Source organism: Poecilia formosa, unplaced genomic scaffold (assembly GCF_000485575.1).
Source record: "Poecilia formosa unplaced genomic scaffold, Poecilia_formosa-5.1.2 Scaffold134, whole genome shotgun sequence".
NCBI classification, from domain to species: Eukaryota; Metazoa; Chordata; class Actinopteri; order Cyprinodontiformes; family Poeciliidae; genus Poecilia; species Poecilia formosa.
The window spans coordinates 833,055-849,457 of NW_006800073.1; the positions used below are offsets into that span (position 1 = coordinate 833,055).

The 16,403-nt window shown below is 37.0% G+C and overlaps 1 protein-coding gene and 1 long non-coding RNA gene across 3 annotated transcripts in view; one reads left to right on the forward strand and one right to left on the reverse strand.

Annotated features, from left to right (window-relative positions):
• lrrc4ba (leucine rich repeat containing 4Ba) overlaps positions 1 to 16,403 on the reverse strand; it is a 70,102-nt gene that overhangs the window by 51,113 nt on the left and 2,586 nt on the right. Inside the window, exon 2 of one of the 2 annotated variants that reach the window (XM_016676460.1) lies at positions 16,158 to 16,203. The gene's annotated coding sequence lies outside the window, so the exon portion shown is untranslated. Of the gene's footprint in view, positions 1 to 14,494; positions 14,658 to 16,157; positions 16,204 to 16,403 lie in introns of those variants that run through there. The other variant, XM_007562141.2, reaches the window with a different exon arrangement.
• LOC107837336 (uncharacterized) lies at positions 1,822 to 14,788 on the forward strand. The gene is made up of 2 exons (XR_001663356.1): positions 1,822 to 1,929; positions 14,652 to 14,788. It is a non-coding gene; the product is annotated as an uncharacterized LOC107837336 (long non-coding RNA).

Sequence of the window (16,403 nt, forward strand, 5' to 3'; positions counted from 1 at the left end):
TGTAATTATAACTAATCAAAATGTCATATTTTGATGTCTGAATTAAGAATTGCGCAAAAGCTCTCTTGAGCTGCTTATGTATGGCAGGCCTTTTTAACATAAAATCGGTTTCGTCTGACTACGGATTATCAGATGTCTAAAAATGCATTTTGACTGANCCTCTTATTTAAACAAGCTGATTTTTTAAAATTTATTTATTGGTTTATTTTAAATAATATTTTATAAAATAAGCTCTGGTGGTGTAATTAAAAATCAGTTAAAAATGTGGCAATTTTTTATCAGATGAACCAAATAATTGGTTATTAAAATCATAAATAGTTGCAGCCCTACTTTCAACATTTTAATTAAAACAGTCTGCATAAAAACCAACATGAAAGCTGAACCTGAAAGCCTCATAACAGCTAGAAAAATGTGCAACAGTCAACACTGTGCATACTCAGTGAAACATGCCTTCAAAGTACTGTACCGGACTCCTGTCTTCCTTCAGAACCGTCTTAAATATTCATATCACATTTTCAACCAGGTGCTGGAACTATTCCTCTGAGGTTTGGCTCCATATTTACATAATAGTATCCCACAGTTGCTGCAGACGTTTCAGCTGCACATCCAGGATGCAAATCTCCTGTTGGAGTCACATGCCGACGGTTCTCCGTTGGATTGCGATCTGCTGACTGCGGAGGCCAGTGGAGTGCAGTACGAACTCATTTTCACGTACAGCTGCTTAATTTAAAACAAGTATTCATTAAATTTGGGGGAAAAATATTTATTGCACTCGGAAAAGTGCTGTGCAAGGACTTAGCCACCTGTAAGGCCTGTGGGACGGTTTAAGGTACGTAGAGAAAAGTAAGAACCATACGTGCTTTACTGATTTGCCAGAGTCTCTTTTTCTAAAAAAAAAAAATGCACTAGAGGGATCTGAAAAGTTGCCTAATAAAGTTCCTAAGATGGTGGAAGTACGCATTAGAGATTAATTAAGATTTAAATGTTGCATTATCCTGCTGCTCAGATATTTACATGCACATAAGGGGCAGAAACGAACAAGTTGCTCCACAGGAGCCCACTGTTAACTGCCTATGTGTTTTTAACAGGCCCGGAACGATTAATCACAATAATCGTGATGAATCAAATATTTATATAATTGCCAACTGATTTGGTAATCAATGAATCATTAACTGACTCTAAAAAAGGCTGTGATTGCAGCCTTTTAGTAAAATAACCCAATCAGAGCAATAATTAAGCCAAAGTGTAATTACTAAAATATGTTTTTCATTTAGATTAAAAAAAAGTCTTTGTCTATAAATATGTTCTATCCAAAGCTCAACCTGTTGGATAATTTTAGCTTGACCTGGTTCAAATTCTGCTAAAAAAAATCTCATATTAATCACCTTTTGCTATCCAATTATTAATGGGTTAATAGAAAATAATCAACAGACCAGTCTTGCTTTATATTGACCTTAATTCAAGCAAAAATCATGCACATGTTGATGTTAGAAGAAGCTTTTAGCAGCAGATATACACTTTGCTACAAACGACCAAGTGTACACTGAAGGAGTGCCATTGTAGGTAATAAAATGTTAATGCATTTGTAGTATTGCATAAAATAATAAGTGGTTAAATAAAGAATCTACAGAATGTGCCAAATTTTTTTCATCCATTTAATCGATCAATTGTCAGAATAACTGATGATTAAGCTGCTTCAGTTGGATGCAGAATCACAAAGTCGGCCTTCCATCACCTGAACAACATTTCCAGGTTTAAAGAAATAATGTCCAACAAGATCTACAGAAACAGAAGCATGTGTTTATATTTAGTCACATTGATTACTGCAACCAATCAGATCCAGAACGCTGCTGCTGAAGTTCTGACTAAAACCAGGAAGATAGAGAACATCCTCCCCGCTCCAAAGTCCCTACACTGAGAGAAGAGACTGTAAGATTCTGACGTTAGGTTTAAATCACTGAACCACCAAGATATTTGATGCATATTTGCTTGGAGATGGCATTTGTTGCTGTTTTCATAATTAGTTAGTGTGCAATGTTTTTATCGCATGAAGCTTTCTGAACTTGTCTTGTTGCTGAAATGTGCTGCACAGATAAACTTGACTTAAATATTCTCTGCTGCTCGGTTAGAACTGTAGAAAGTTGGTTTCAGGACATCTAGACGCAGAGTTTCTGCTCTGTGCTTGTGTTAGGAAAGCAACTGCACTGCAAAAACACAAAATGTTATTACCAAGGATTTTTTTGTCTAGTTTCTAGTGGAAATATCTTACTACACTTGAAATAAGATAAAACTCATTTAAAATAAACTTTTCAGCAACATATTGGAGCTTGTTTGAAATCAATAATTCCTTAATATTGATGAAAAAGTTCTAGTTCCACTGGCAGATTATTTCACTTATTCAGAGTGAAAATATCTGCCAGTGGAACTAGAACTTTTTAAAATATAACATTGAGATATTATTTGCTTTAAATGAGCTCCTATTTCTTGCTGAAAAGCTGGTTGTAAGTTAATTTTGTCTTATTTCAAGGTTTTTGAACAGAAACTAGGCCTGGTAGGATTTTGCGTTTTTCCTCTTTTGCTTCTGTGCGTCAAATGAAGGAGAACACTGGTTACAAAATCTCACCAAGGATTTTTGTCTAATTTATTGTGCAAATATCTTATTACTCTTGACATAAGATAAATAACTTTTCAGGAAGATATAGGAGCCTCTTTAAGTCAGTATTTCCTTAATATTGATGAACCAATATAATGAATATATTGAATATATATCACAATGTCTTGTTACAAGTAGAACTAGCTCTTTATTATCAATAAAAAGGAGTTATTTACTTTAAACAAGCTCCTACATCTCACTGTAAAGTTACTTGTAAGTTAATCTAGTCTTGTAAGATATTTGCAGTTGAAACTAAACTTCTTGGTAAGACTTTGTGGTTTTGCAGTGTGAACAGGTGTTCCTAATACAGCGGCCACTGGGAAGCAAACGGTGAAGGTGTGCGAGGAATCGACCTCATTGTACAGCCAGATCTGAGATTTATCACAGTGACGGCATGCAGCTTTGCTAACTGCCTCCTCCGTGGCTCCCTCCGGCTCCCCTGGCGCCGCTGCTGGCACGTCTGCGCGGCCTCCTCTGGAGCCAGCATCTCGCTGTGACATCAGCGCCGCCCCCGCCGCTGCCCCCGAAAATACAACAACCTCCGAGCAGATACAAAAAGGACATTTGATTACGTGTCATCTTGTGCGACAGCGCGCCCACGCTTCTCTCCAGGCATCTCATTGTGATCTCTTAGAGTGCCGTGGAAACCAAACCTGGCTCTGTCAGGCTGAATCACACGCAGCACGGAGAGATGAAATGAAATTAAAAAACAACGGCATCAGGAGGGGAGTAAAAAAACCTGCTAAGCATCACACTTTGGTCACTGGGGTTATAATTCCATGTTTATCTCTCATTTGTGCCATCTACATCATCAATATTTGTACTGTCATCATCAGTAGCGGCAGTTATGGCAGGCAGTTTTAACAAAAAATCTCTTTCGTCCGACTATCAGTAATTACATTCCAGATTTCTAAAAATGTATTTTGACTATCCGAAACGATAATTTAAGATATCTGCATTCACATTCTGACTGGTAAGAATAGTAATTTAAGATTTCTTCAATTACATTTTGGCAAATTTATTTCACTGCATCTCAAATGACGTCACCCAATGTGTCATTTTAAGGGTCACACATCCGCAATTTCAATTAAACAGATCACAAATGTAATTATAACTAATCAAAATGTCATATTTTGATGTCTGAATTAAGAATTGCGCAAAAGCTCTCTTGAGCTGCTTATGTATGGCAGGCCTTTTTAACATAAAATCGGTTTCGTCTGACTACGGATTATCAGATGTCTAAAAATGCATTTTGACTGAACACCACTACATTTTGTACATCTTTCCAAAAAGATTTCTGCTTTCACATTCTGACTAGCAAGAATAATAATTCAAGATATCTTCAATTACATTTTGACAGATTAAAATACCGTATCTCAAATTTGTCATTTTAAGGGTCACACATCCGCAATTGCAATTTTAGATATCACAAACATAATTATGACTAATTGAAAGTACATTTTTTGATATCTGAATTCCTTTTTAACATAAAAAATGAAAGTTTAGTTTTGTTTCTGTTCCACTGGGATGTTTGCACTGAAAACTGAAAGAGATTTAGTCAAGAAATCTCAAATTAATCTGTAATAATCCTTCCAACAAACACAATAAAAAATGTTTTGAAAAGCTAAAAGTGCTCCTGTCCACCCATTCCCAAGCTGAAATGGTGCATTTCCCAAAACTTTTTCCTATTTTTTTTTATCTTTATTGTTTTAAGATTTCAATAAGCTACATAAATCTGTAATGTTTTGACTAGACCGTATGTTAATTCAAGACATCTGAAATAGAAAAGCTGTCATTACAGATATCTAAAAATTTAAAAAGGAATTTTAATTAGTCAAAATTACAACTGATTTAGTTTCGTCTAGTTGTTTGATTTCAAGAAATCCACAATTTAATTTGAACTCGCCGAATTTATCCAAAAATACATTTGAGATATCTTGAATTAATTTGTCATTCAAGATATCTTTAATTAGCATATGGACTAGTCAGAACAAAAAAATCTTAAATTTACTTTATAACTAGTCATAATATAATTCTTGGTATCTGAAATATATGTTTCAAATAGTCAAAAACCTATTGTAGATATCTGAAGCCTCCATATAAATTAACAGTAAATCATTTATACTAGTCATAATGTAAATAGAGATATCTCAAACAGGAATTTTGTCTTGTGAAAATATAGTTACAGATATCCTAATTTACTAATTTAAACCATTCTCAGATGTCTGGAATGGAAGTGAGTCGTATTTTATGTATAAACGGCCTGCCATATGGCAGTATCAGTATGACTCTACTGTTGCGCCTGCAGCTAGCGGAGCCAGTCAGCGAGGCAGACCGAACCGAGGAAAGGCCCCAGCCTGACTCTGCAATGCTGTAGTGAGCTCTTATGCCATCACTGACCCGAAACAAACTCCCTGAAGACTCCGAGCCGTAACGCAGCCGAGCCAGCAGTAGCTGCGGCGCAGGGTGGTCAGGCTGGATTGCCTTCATTATCCAATCACATTTACTAACACACACAGAGAGGAGAAGAGCTCTTCCTCTGACTCGACTCGGCATCCGACAGCCAAGCTCAGCCGCTGCAACTTATTTAAAGAGGATATATAAATCAACACTCATTTTTTGACGTTTTTGTACTTCCATTTGGGATTCTGCTGCTGCTAAAAACAACCGAAGCACTTAAAAAACAGCCAGTCAGATATATTTTGTCAATAAATTAATGTTTTTTAGTGCCTGGAAAACAATCAGTTTGAATGTAACATCACAAATCAGCAGGCACTGCCGTTACCTAGCAACCCCAGAGAAGCCCAGTCCGTTACCTAGCAACCCAAGCAGAATTCCAGCACATATGGTAACAATAATAACAGTAACAGTATAATACATTTCATAAGAGGGCACCTTTCAAAAAACCCAAACCCAAAGTCCCCTTACAAAACCCAACTAAAAAAAAAATTTATAAAGCTGATCAGCTGGTTTACCGCTGTATGCGCTGTACAATGGCTGCTGGAAAAGACAATTGTATTATTGTTGGTACTCCTGTCATAGTGATAACTTCTCCTGGATGCTAAATTGTAAATTATAATATTGTTGTTTGGAAACAATTTTCAAGTGATCACATAAGTTTGCTCTCTGAAGGACCAATAAACTTTAATTATGCAGAAAACACCTCACTCTTGAGCTGGAAAATATTTTAAATTTCCAATAAATAAAACAGAAATGAAAACCTCACACAACCCAATCCATAAATAAAATGGTTTATGAATTCTGTAAACAAAATTACCTTTCAAAAAATATTAATAATCAGAATGAAAGTTATCAAGCTCATTTTGATTTATCATGCGATTAATTGATTAATTATTTATTGCACCAGGCTTTGTTATTGACCTACCATTCAGAAACCACTTGCTGCATTCTTGCTGGTTGTGCAGGAGGCTCCAGTTCTACTTTTCAAAGTTCTGCAGTTATATAATTGTGTATCTGTCAGCAGTCATTTTCACATGTGAGTGTAAATGTTGAGTTGGGGGGCGTGGCCAGCGGGAGATTATTCTGATTTAAAGTGACAAGAGGCCCTAACACAGCTCTTTCTGAACTGACCAGGCTAAAATCTCATTATCTCAGAATGATTTATGCAAAAAACATAATGAACATGTTTTGTATAGAGCTATTCCAGGAAGCATAGTAGGTCACCTTTAAAAAAATCTCACACTAAGTTTGAAATCTCCCCCAGGACGTTTACAAACTCACGAGGAAGGAAGAGCATCCTCAGTTCATTTTTCAGCTTAATTTTTTCCTCTCCACGTTTGGTCATGATGAGAACATATTCCTCAGGGGAAATCTCACCATTTCTAATTATGTCAATTCAATGGATTATAGCATTCATTTTTATGCAATTAACCATTCCCATTCCTCCTACTATATTCAATAATTAATGCCCCGGACAGCCATCATGATCCCCGGAGGGCCAACACCCAGGCCTGGATGGGAGACTCAGGCAAACCAATCATGGGTAATAGTGCCCATCCAGCCATCACAGGGGAACAGCGGTTCTGCAGCAGCCGGGTCACTGCACATGTGCTCTGCTGGCCCCTGGTTACTGATGATCAAATAGTGGCACATCATGCAAAAAAAACATATAAATCACTGTCCAAGTTTGAGTTCTTGGCAATATGTGCAACATAAACTGAGGTTGTTTTTCCATTATCCACTCATTCACTAAATAGAAAGTTATCTATGTGGTGGTGGGAGTTAATTGCAGGGTCTGTAATTAATCAATTGCAGTTTAATAGAAAACTACACTGACAAAATAAGCAATATTTCAAAAATCACTTTTGCTGCTAAATTACTGGTTAAATATGTATATGAGCTCAACAACAAATGTTTATTATTTTTAACTCCTTTTAGCATAACTGGAACACAACAATAGTCTTTTCATTGACGCATCAGGTCATTTTTTTGAAGCAAAAATTAATTCCCGGTAGGTCAAGAGAAGCAGCTTTGTCATCCATCCGTGTTGTTTGCAGATGCTGCTTTTGCGTCAGATTTATGAGAGTACCAGAAACATGGAAATAAAAAGGTTCTGGATGGAACTATTAATGTATAAAATAAGAAAACAACAATTAATCATGGAAGAAAAATATTACTCTAATTTAGCACCAGGTGCTTCTTCATATTATCAGGCTTTTCTCAGAGTTCTGTGGCCTAAACTAACCAAGCTTGCTAGCATTAAAATGCTAATGTTAGCACCTAGAGCTTTGTGATTCCAACTTCATGAAGTTTTTATGTTTATTTTTTACTGCCAGAGTTCAAAATTCATGCTTCCAGGCATAGATGAAACGCAAAGCATTGTTTTTGTGGACTTACTGCAAATGATGCAACATGCAAATTATGGAAGACTTAAGCGATTAATCGAATTGTAATGAATGGATTATTAAAATAATCATCAACTAATTTAGCAATCAATTAATCATTGACAGGAGTATACAGACTCACCACAAAAACTGATTTGCTGAAAGAACATATTTAAAAATGTAATAAGAAACAAATGTGCAAAACAACACATACATTTTGAATTTAAGGTAAAAAAACAACAAGGCATAAGTTTTTTGCCAAAAAGAGCCAATTTTTTATCTGATTAACTGATTAATCATCAGAATAAAAACCCAAAGGCCAAAGACCATGACATAAATCAAGTCACTATTTACAAACAACCTTTATATTGAGGCAAGTTATCTTTGATTTTAAAATGTGTTTGATGGTTAATCAGACAAATTGAAACATTGATTAATCGATTAATCGTCAGAATAATCCATAGAATAATCGCTTACCCAGATGTTACAAATTTAAAAAGCTTTCTTTAGGATGAGACATTTAATAACTAAAAATAGAGTTCATAACTTTTCTGTGTGGAAGTTGAAGCAGCTTGTGAAGATGAATACTGTGCAGCATAAAAAAGAATGATGGGGAAATTTTATCAGTGTAGCAGATTCTTAGCCAAAGGGGCTAAATCATGCGTTTGTTTATGCAACACATTACTGGATTTACTTTGCTTGGCACAGCGAAGCATTCCACCACCACCGTGTGCAGGAAACAGGATGTGGTGAATCGTTTCCAGCAGAATATCAGCCTCATTTGGGGGACAGTCTGCAGTTGTTCCTACAGTTTCCAGTCTCTTTTGGCTGATCAGTGACTCTCCCCTCACCCTCCAACCTGTGCGCATCAGCAAGTTGTGCCTCCATCAATCACTGACACCCTCGCTCTATGAAGAGATCAGCAACCAGCTTGGCCTGATTAGAGCGGTTCAAGTGTCATCTATTATCTTGATCCCTCTCAGGAGTGGAAGAAGTCACTGTATGTGCAGAAGCACAAGCAAGCTCACACAAATTTAGGCTCACGGCTGTTTTCAATGTTTTTTAAATAGGCTGAGATGATTAAGCAGATTAATCGTGATTAATTGATTATTGGGATAATCGTCAACTAAGTTAGTAATTAATTAATCGTTAACTGACGTATACAGACTCAAACAAGGCCAGTTGTTGCTCAAAGAACAACAGACTCAGAGCAGTAATTAAGTCGAAGCTGTACAAAAAATATATAATTTTCATTACAAATTTAAAAAAAAACAACTTCTTTGTCTACAAATATATTCAACCCAGTGGCAATTTTAGTTTTACCCGGTTCAAATTCTATAAAAAATACAATAACACCTGTTAAGCACCTTTTGTTATTGAATTATTGATGAGTTAACCCAATAAATAGTCAACAAATGATCCATACACTGTCTTGATGTTAAGTCAAGCAGAAAGGGCTGAGCTTTTCACAAAGAATGCAGATCCGATCTTTCCAACAAATGGTCAACGGTTCACTACAGGAATGTTCTGTTGTTGCATTTTAGGCAATAAAATATTAATTTTATTTTAAAAAGGAGTTTAATGATTTGTTTGTTTGAATTTTAAAAACATATTTCTAGTGTTTTACAAAATAAGTGAAAAATCTGCAGAATATATCATTTTCTTATCCGATTAATCGTCAGAATAATTGATTAATCGTCATAACAATCAACCAATTAATCAATAACTTTTAAAAAACCATTAGTTGCAGCCCTACTGTTAAAGCAGCAACAGATGCATCCTGTTGAATCCTTTGTCCTTTTACAGTCAGAGGACACAAGGAGTCGAGCTGCTCTTTCACCAGATTGGAAAAGGCGAGTTTTAATTTGAGAGATTCACCATCTCAGATGACCCCACTGACCCTTTTCACTCCGTTTGTTTTGGGAGGATTTGCGCCGATCTCCGCTAGAAATAATCCCTAATAGCTCGAAACCCCTGCGGCGTCGGAAGCGCGTTATCTCAAAGTCACACCCTTCCTTTGCAGAACAGGTGTGCAGGTGTAATTTAGCATGTCCCTGTTAACCTGCCTGCTTGTTTTCATCGAGCTCATTGGTCAAGCGATGTGCCACAGAAATGAAAGAGCAGCCTGGCCTGAACCCTCAAATGACTGAAATGGCTCAGCTGGCATTTAATTTGTGAGGATTCAGCGCAACATGTGGGACCATGTGTTTTAAAGGTGACCTATTATGCTTCCTTTAACAAGTTAGGATAGGTCTACAGGTGATAAAAAAACACGTTTGCAACATATTTTGCAGAAAATCATTCTTAGATAATCAGATTTCAGTCTGCTCAATTCAGAATGAGCTGCTTTAGGGCCCCTTGTCACTTTAAATCCAAAAAAGCTGCTACTGGTCTCAGTAGCAGCTTTCGAACACAATTATACAACTGCAGAACTTTGAAAAGTAGAACTGGAGCCTCCTGCACAACCAACAAGAACGCAGCAAGTGGTTTCTGGATGGTAAGTCACACAACAAAACACTTGTCTTTTCCAGCAGCCATTGTAAAGCGCATATAGTGGTTAAACCAGCTGACCAAATGTGCTGGAGCTCCACTGTGGTTGCTAGGAAACGGGTGGGTTTCACTGGGGTGTTGCTAGGTAACGAGAAGTGCCTGCTGATTTGTGCCATTACATTCTGGAGATTCTGGAAAAGGCTCACTTTCCAGATACCAAAATTATGAACTTACTGCCAATAATCTGTGCAGTGATTTTAAAGGCAGCAGAAACCAAAAAGGAAGTACAAAAACAGCTGACAGATTTAATTTTCAGGGTTTTTTTGTTTCTCTGTAGCTCGTTATCCAAAGATTACAGACAGAGTTGCTTGAGGAGGTTAAAACCTTCATATGCCTTCATACTGGTCGCCTTTCCACTGACCCTCCCTTCCTATTTCCTTAGTGTAATGTCCAGCGCATACTACACGAGTTGTCGGCCCATTTTCAAAACCTGAGAGACACATTAGCCACAGAAATCCGTGGTATAACGGTTCGATCGGGTTCGTCATGCCATGTGGTGTCCAGCCACATGGGCACAAAATAATGGCTACAAGTCCTAATTTTAAAACCAGGCATTAATCAATGCTTTACTAGAATCTACCTGTGATGCATGTGGCTAGAGTCAGCGTAAAGTCCTGACTGAATTTTTAACGAAGAACAGCTGAAAACCTACCGGGTTTATCAACTGCGGTAGCAATTTGGCTCCAACTCCTCTCCTTGTCATTTCTATATTCTTTGCACGAAACGTTTAATAAATATTAATGTTGTTTCCACATATCATCTCCGATGTCTGCTGGACTTCGGGTTGCACGGTGTCAGCTGTTTGGGATTCCCCTCCGTAATTTCCCCTCAGAAAGCAGGAGGAGAATCCGGCTTTCTGATTGGCTACCTGTCACATTCAGCGTTAAGCTCCCAATCGGGGAAAACCCCTGATTTAGATCGGAGCGGCCACGATGTACCGTAACACACCACACACTGCAGGATGATCGGTTACGAAATCACCAGCGACAATCAGAACGGCCAACGATCTAAGATTATCATAAGGGGAAAATAGGAGCAAAACATCGTGAAGTATGAACTACTGCATTAGGTAGTCGGATGGCCCGTCTTCTTAATTTAAATCTAGTGATTATTGAAGGGCAATATAGTATACAGACTTTATAATCTGCACTCTTTTGGTTGAATGCAGTATTTATTTCCACTTTGGCTTTATGTTGTTTAGTTTTTATTCAAGTACGTCTTTTGATCATTTTATTTTTATTTTTGGTTGTTTTGTTTATTTAGTTTATCAGTTCCAATCTTATGTGTTCTTTTGAAAATAAAGTGTATCTATCTATGGCAGGAAATCGCAGACATTATTACGTCATTTTCATTAAATCAGTGTCAAAAGGTCTCGAAACAATATTATCGTTTATTGCAATAATTTTTTAGACAATTAATTGCTCGGCAAAATTTGTTATAGTGACAGGCCTACTAAATATTATAAAATATAAATATATAGAAGTTGAAAATCAACAAATCCTGGAGACATTTCAGCCTCGCTTTTCAGTGCAAACGTGTCTTGATATGTGGAAAGCGAGTCCCCGCTCCCTCGACTGGAGGACCTTGCCTTTAAATATGATATTATGTGACAAGCTTCCCATGAAACTGTGGCCTTGTAGTGACTGGTGTTGCTGCTGCTGCACGCTTCATAATCGTCAGATGACAAAGACTCCCTTCGTCACAGCAGATAACATGCACAGTTTTACGCTCAACATAAAAAATTACCATCGCCTTAAAGTTTAGGAGCTAGTGAAGCCGTAAAGCGCAGGCCCATAAACGGTATACATCATGGTCATTCTCTTGATGGTGGAGCTTTTTATAGAGTTTAAGTTTACAGCTACCGTAAAGAGCAGTGTGTGAATATGGTTCGCAAAAGTTAAGCTCAAAATCGTTTATTATTGGCATTTTATCAAAAATGTGTTTCAGTCTGAGTGCATAAGACTGAACTTTGTGTGTTTTTGTATTCACCTCCTCTCACTCTTTCAGAGAGCACCTCATCATTAAATGCTGTCTACAGGTGTGTACTCTCATTAAGGCTGAAACGACTAATCGTGATTAATCAATAGTGAAATAATCATCAACTAATTTACGATTAATCGTTGGGATAGACAGACTCAGAACAAAAGCCAGATTGTTGAAAGTACAACATACTCAGAGTGTTAAGTCAAAACTGCCAGAAAATTTGGATATTTAGCATTTATGGTTTTAAAAAAAGAAACAAAAAAAATCCTTTGCCTGTAGATATCTTCTACCAAAACTAAACAGGTGAAATTTTAGCTTCACCCAGTCAAAAAAAGCACCTTCTCCCATCCAATTATTAATCGATTAATCTAAAACTAATCACCAAATCAGACCTCCAAGCAGAAATAAATGGATCCTTTGCTACAAATTATCAAGCATTCACTAATTCTAGGAAATATGTTTACTTTCTTATTTAAAAAGGTTTTTTTTGGTTTATTTGTATCTCTTAAAGCAAATACACAAAAAGATATTTTTTATTGTATAAAAAGCCTTAAATAAGGAAATCTGTAGAATGTGGCCATCTTTATCCGATTAACAGTTTAATTAATCGATAACTAAAATAATAATTTGTTGCAGCCCTAAATCTGAGCTAAGGATAAATTCAACCGTTCTGTCCAAACCTGACGGGTTCGTTAGAAAACGTTCCAGAACAAACGGCTTCATGCGACCTAAAAACCCAGCAGACACGTCAGAAAGAGAAGTTTAACGCAGGATTAAATATCTCAAGCTTTGAACATTTCAAAGAAATCAAATCAATCCATCATCTGAACATGGAAAAAGGCCCAACTTTAAAAGACCAAGTTACAAAATTCCTTCCAAATGTTTCTAAATTAGCAGCACAAACTCTTTATTATTATTGTGAAGAAAATCAATCACACAAAAATCATGAAATCGTGGAGTGACTGATCAATGTGAAAACAATATTCAATAATATTTCATTTTAGGAAGAATTCATCGAATTGAAGAAATAGAAATTAGGAAACACTGCCACCTGGAGGTGGGCGTTAGCATCAATTACACCTGATGTTCTTAAACATTTTTGAGGAAAATTTGCAATAAGCTTGCAAAAAATTCAGGGATCTGTTCATCTAGAATATGTTTCAGCAAGAATCACGAAAAACTGCATGTACTTATATGAAAATATCTTCAAGATAATTTAATTTTAAGAAGTAAGAAACACTGCCACCTGCAGGTGGGAGTTAGCATTACTAAAAACATGTTTTTGACCATTTTGGCAGAACATTTGTGGTAAACTTGCTAAATGAACAGGATCTGTTCATTTAGCGCAAATGTCTACAATCATGGAATTACGAAACCCTTGAGGGACTTATCTATGTGAAAAGATGTTTATTATAATATTTAACTTTAAAAATAATTCAGCAAATTGAAGGTACATGAAGAAGGAAACACTACCACCTGCAGGTGGGAGTTAGCATTACTAAAAACATGTTTTTGACCATTTTGGCAGAACATTTGTGGTAAACTTGCAAAAAAAAATAAAATACAAGGATCTGTTCATTTAGCGCAATTGTCTACAATCGTGGAATTGCGAAACCCTTGAGGGACTTATCTATGTGAAAAGATGTTTATTATAATATTTAACTTTAAAAATAACTCAGCGAATTGAAGGTACACGAAGAAGGAAACACTACCACCTGCAGTTGGGAGTTAGCAACAGCTAAACTCAAATTTGCAATAAACTTGCACAAAAATAGAGGAATTTGTTCATTTAGCGTAAATTTCTTCAACCCTGGTATCGTGAAAAACTAAAGAGACAGATTAATGTAACATGGCAGCATACAGAAAAAAGCTGCTTTGCTTTTTAAGCACACAACTGTTATCCTGAAGGCTCTAGAGGGCCACATAAGAAGTTACGGTGGGCCAAAATTGGCCCCCGGGCCTTGAGTTTGACACAGAGCTTCTTATTCGAAGCTTAACGCACCCTGCGTGTAAAAACCCGCAAGCTGCCAGCGCGTTTCTCGCCACCGCCAAATCAGGGGTCATTGGCCACGATCCGCTCGAGTGAAGGCAGAAGCAACAGCCTGACCCGATCGGGTTAAATAAGTAGATTTCAGTGGGAACCGCTTGCGCAACAGTGGATGCTGCCCATCTTATGATCCAAGGTTAACGCCAACTGCTTCAAAAACAACCAAACAGCGAGGAAAAGTTTGGATTACGGAGAGGAAATATGAATATATCCCGACATGTGGATGTGAGAGTCCGCACAGCGCGGGACTCACCGCATGGATATCAGATTACCGCTGCGCTCCGAGCATCAAACGCCACTTAACTGTCGGGACACAGGCGCGCACACGCAAAAATAAAAAAATAAAAAATAACAAAAAGGCCATAATCATCATCATTATCACAGAAACGAGCGTGAGGGAAAGTCAAACAGACTTACCATTTTTGAAAAATCTTGTAATGCCTTCATAGAGTCCTAAAAACGCAACGTCGCTCCAAGCTTTCCTCAAATAACCGCGTATTCCACTGCAGAGCTGCCGCCGACGCTGATTTTCTCTCTCTCTCTCTCTCTCTCTCTCTCTCTCTCTCTCTCTCAGATTGATTCAGCGTTTCCAAGTGCTGCGCTGCCGCCGCTGGTATGATGGAAATTGTCTCAGAAATCTTCAGGTGGATGCAACCACGACTCTTCCTGCAGCTCCTGCTGCAGTCTCATCATTATTTTAAATAGAAAACAGTCAAAACAAGTGCAGACAGCATGCATTTCATGCAATATAGTCGGATAGTTGCCACAAATCCAGGGCAACCTCTCCTGTAAGGAGCATTTGCTGCTTGGCAACACAGCTCCACCTGTGCAGGGCGCTGCTGCCACTGCAGACACAACCACATTTATCCTCCCTGCAGGTGCATGTCAATAAATCACAGAATATTATCAAAAAGTTCCTTTAATTACAAATAAAGTTATATATTCCAAGCATTTGTTTCTGTTCATGTTGATCGCTTAAAGGAAATTAAAAAAATAAAAATTATGTTTGTGAAAATGTTCTGGTATGGTCATGCGAGAATGTGTCAATCATGGAAGATATTTGACTTATAAAAATACTAAGAATAATCCCAGAAATGTTCTGGCAAAATCTTACAAATTTCTGAGCTTTGAATGTTGAAAATGTGCAAGAAAAAAACTCCGACATGTTGAGATTAATTTCAAGAATTTTCTAGAAAAGCAAGTAAATTTCTGAGTTGAATCTCAACATCTGTCAGGATTTTTCCAACAAAATTTAAAACTTTCAAAACAAAAAAACGTCAAAGTTTTTTTCTATTAAATTTATAATGTTGATCTAATAATCACTGAATTGTTGGCAAAATCTTGATTTTAATGTATTTTATGTACCATTACTCTTCTTTTTATAATTGGTTGTTCTTAATTTGGACTATAAGTCTGTAATAAAATCTACCTATTATGTCTTGTTGGAGCTAAACATTTAGTGGAAGGAAAAACTCTTCCAAAAGGAGACTATTTCTCTCAGTTTGTTGTTTCCTTATAAAGATTAAGTAAACAAAAAATGAGGATGGGGAGCAAAGTTCACTCAAAGGTTTGGTGGAGGCAAATTCAGTTAATCAGTTGCTTTGTTGTTAAACTAAAAGTCGTCCCTTCAAAATAAAAACTTAAAACCAGAAGTTAACCATGACTAAAACTAAAAGAAGGCAAAAAATAGGGATAAAGTATGGCTGGACACTAAATCAATACCAATATATATGACGATAGACACGTGATCAATATCAATAGATAGAATATTATAATAAGCAAAGTTGGTGACATCAACTAACGCTCTCAGATTTTGTCAGCAGGTTGTCACCTCATAACAACCTGCTGAGTGACTTGTGCAGCAGCAGTTTAAAGTTTCCCCACAGTGCTTCATAACTGCTAAAAAATAAAAATAACACCATGAAGTCAAAACTGGGTAAAAAAGGAAAGGTCACGCCACCAGTTTGGCAATATTTCAGACATTTAAACAAAAAACAAATCAATAATTATCGATATCGACTGATATGAAATGCCAATATTAATTTATGGATATTTATAGATAATATCAGAGGCGTCTTACCTGGGCTGAGCAGGAAAGGGACTCGGTTCTTCTTTAGTCCAAGAGCCTGGAGGAAGAGCGAGAGACACAGCCAATGATGTTTGGATCCATGTGATCTGCTGGTGTTGGTTCTTTATTGGCTGGCAAACTGGTCTGGATGTGATCCACGTAACGTGAATCTATGGAGTGTAGTCAGCAGGAAGACAGGAGACCCCAGAACCAACAACCAGCTGAAGGCCGCCATTAAAGCAACCAGGAATCACATTG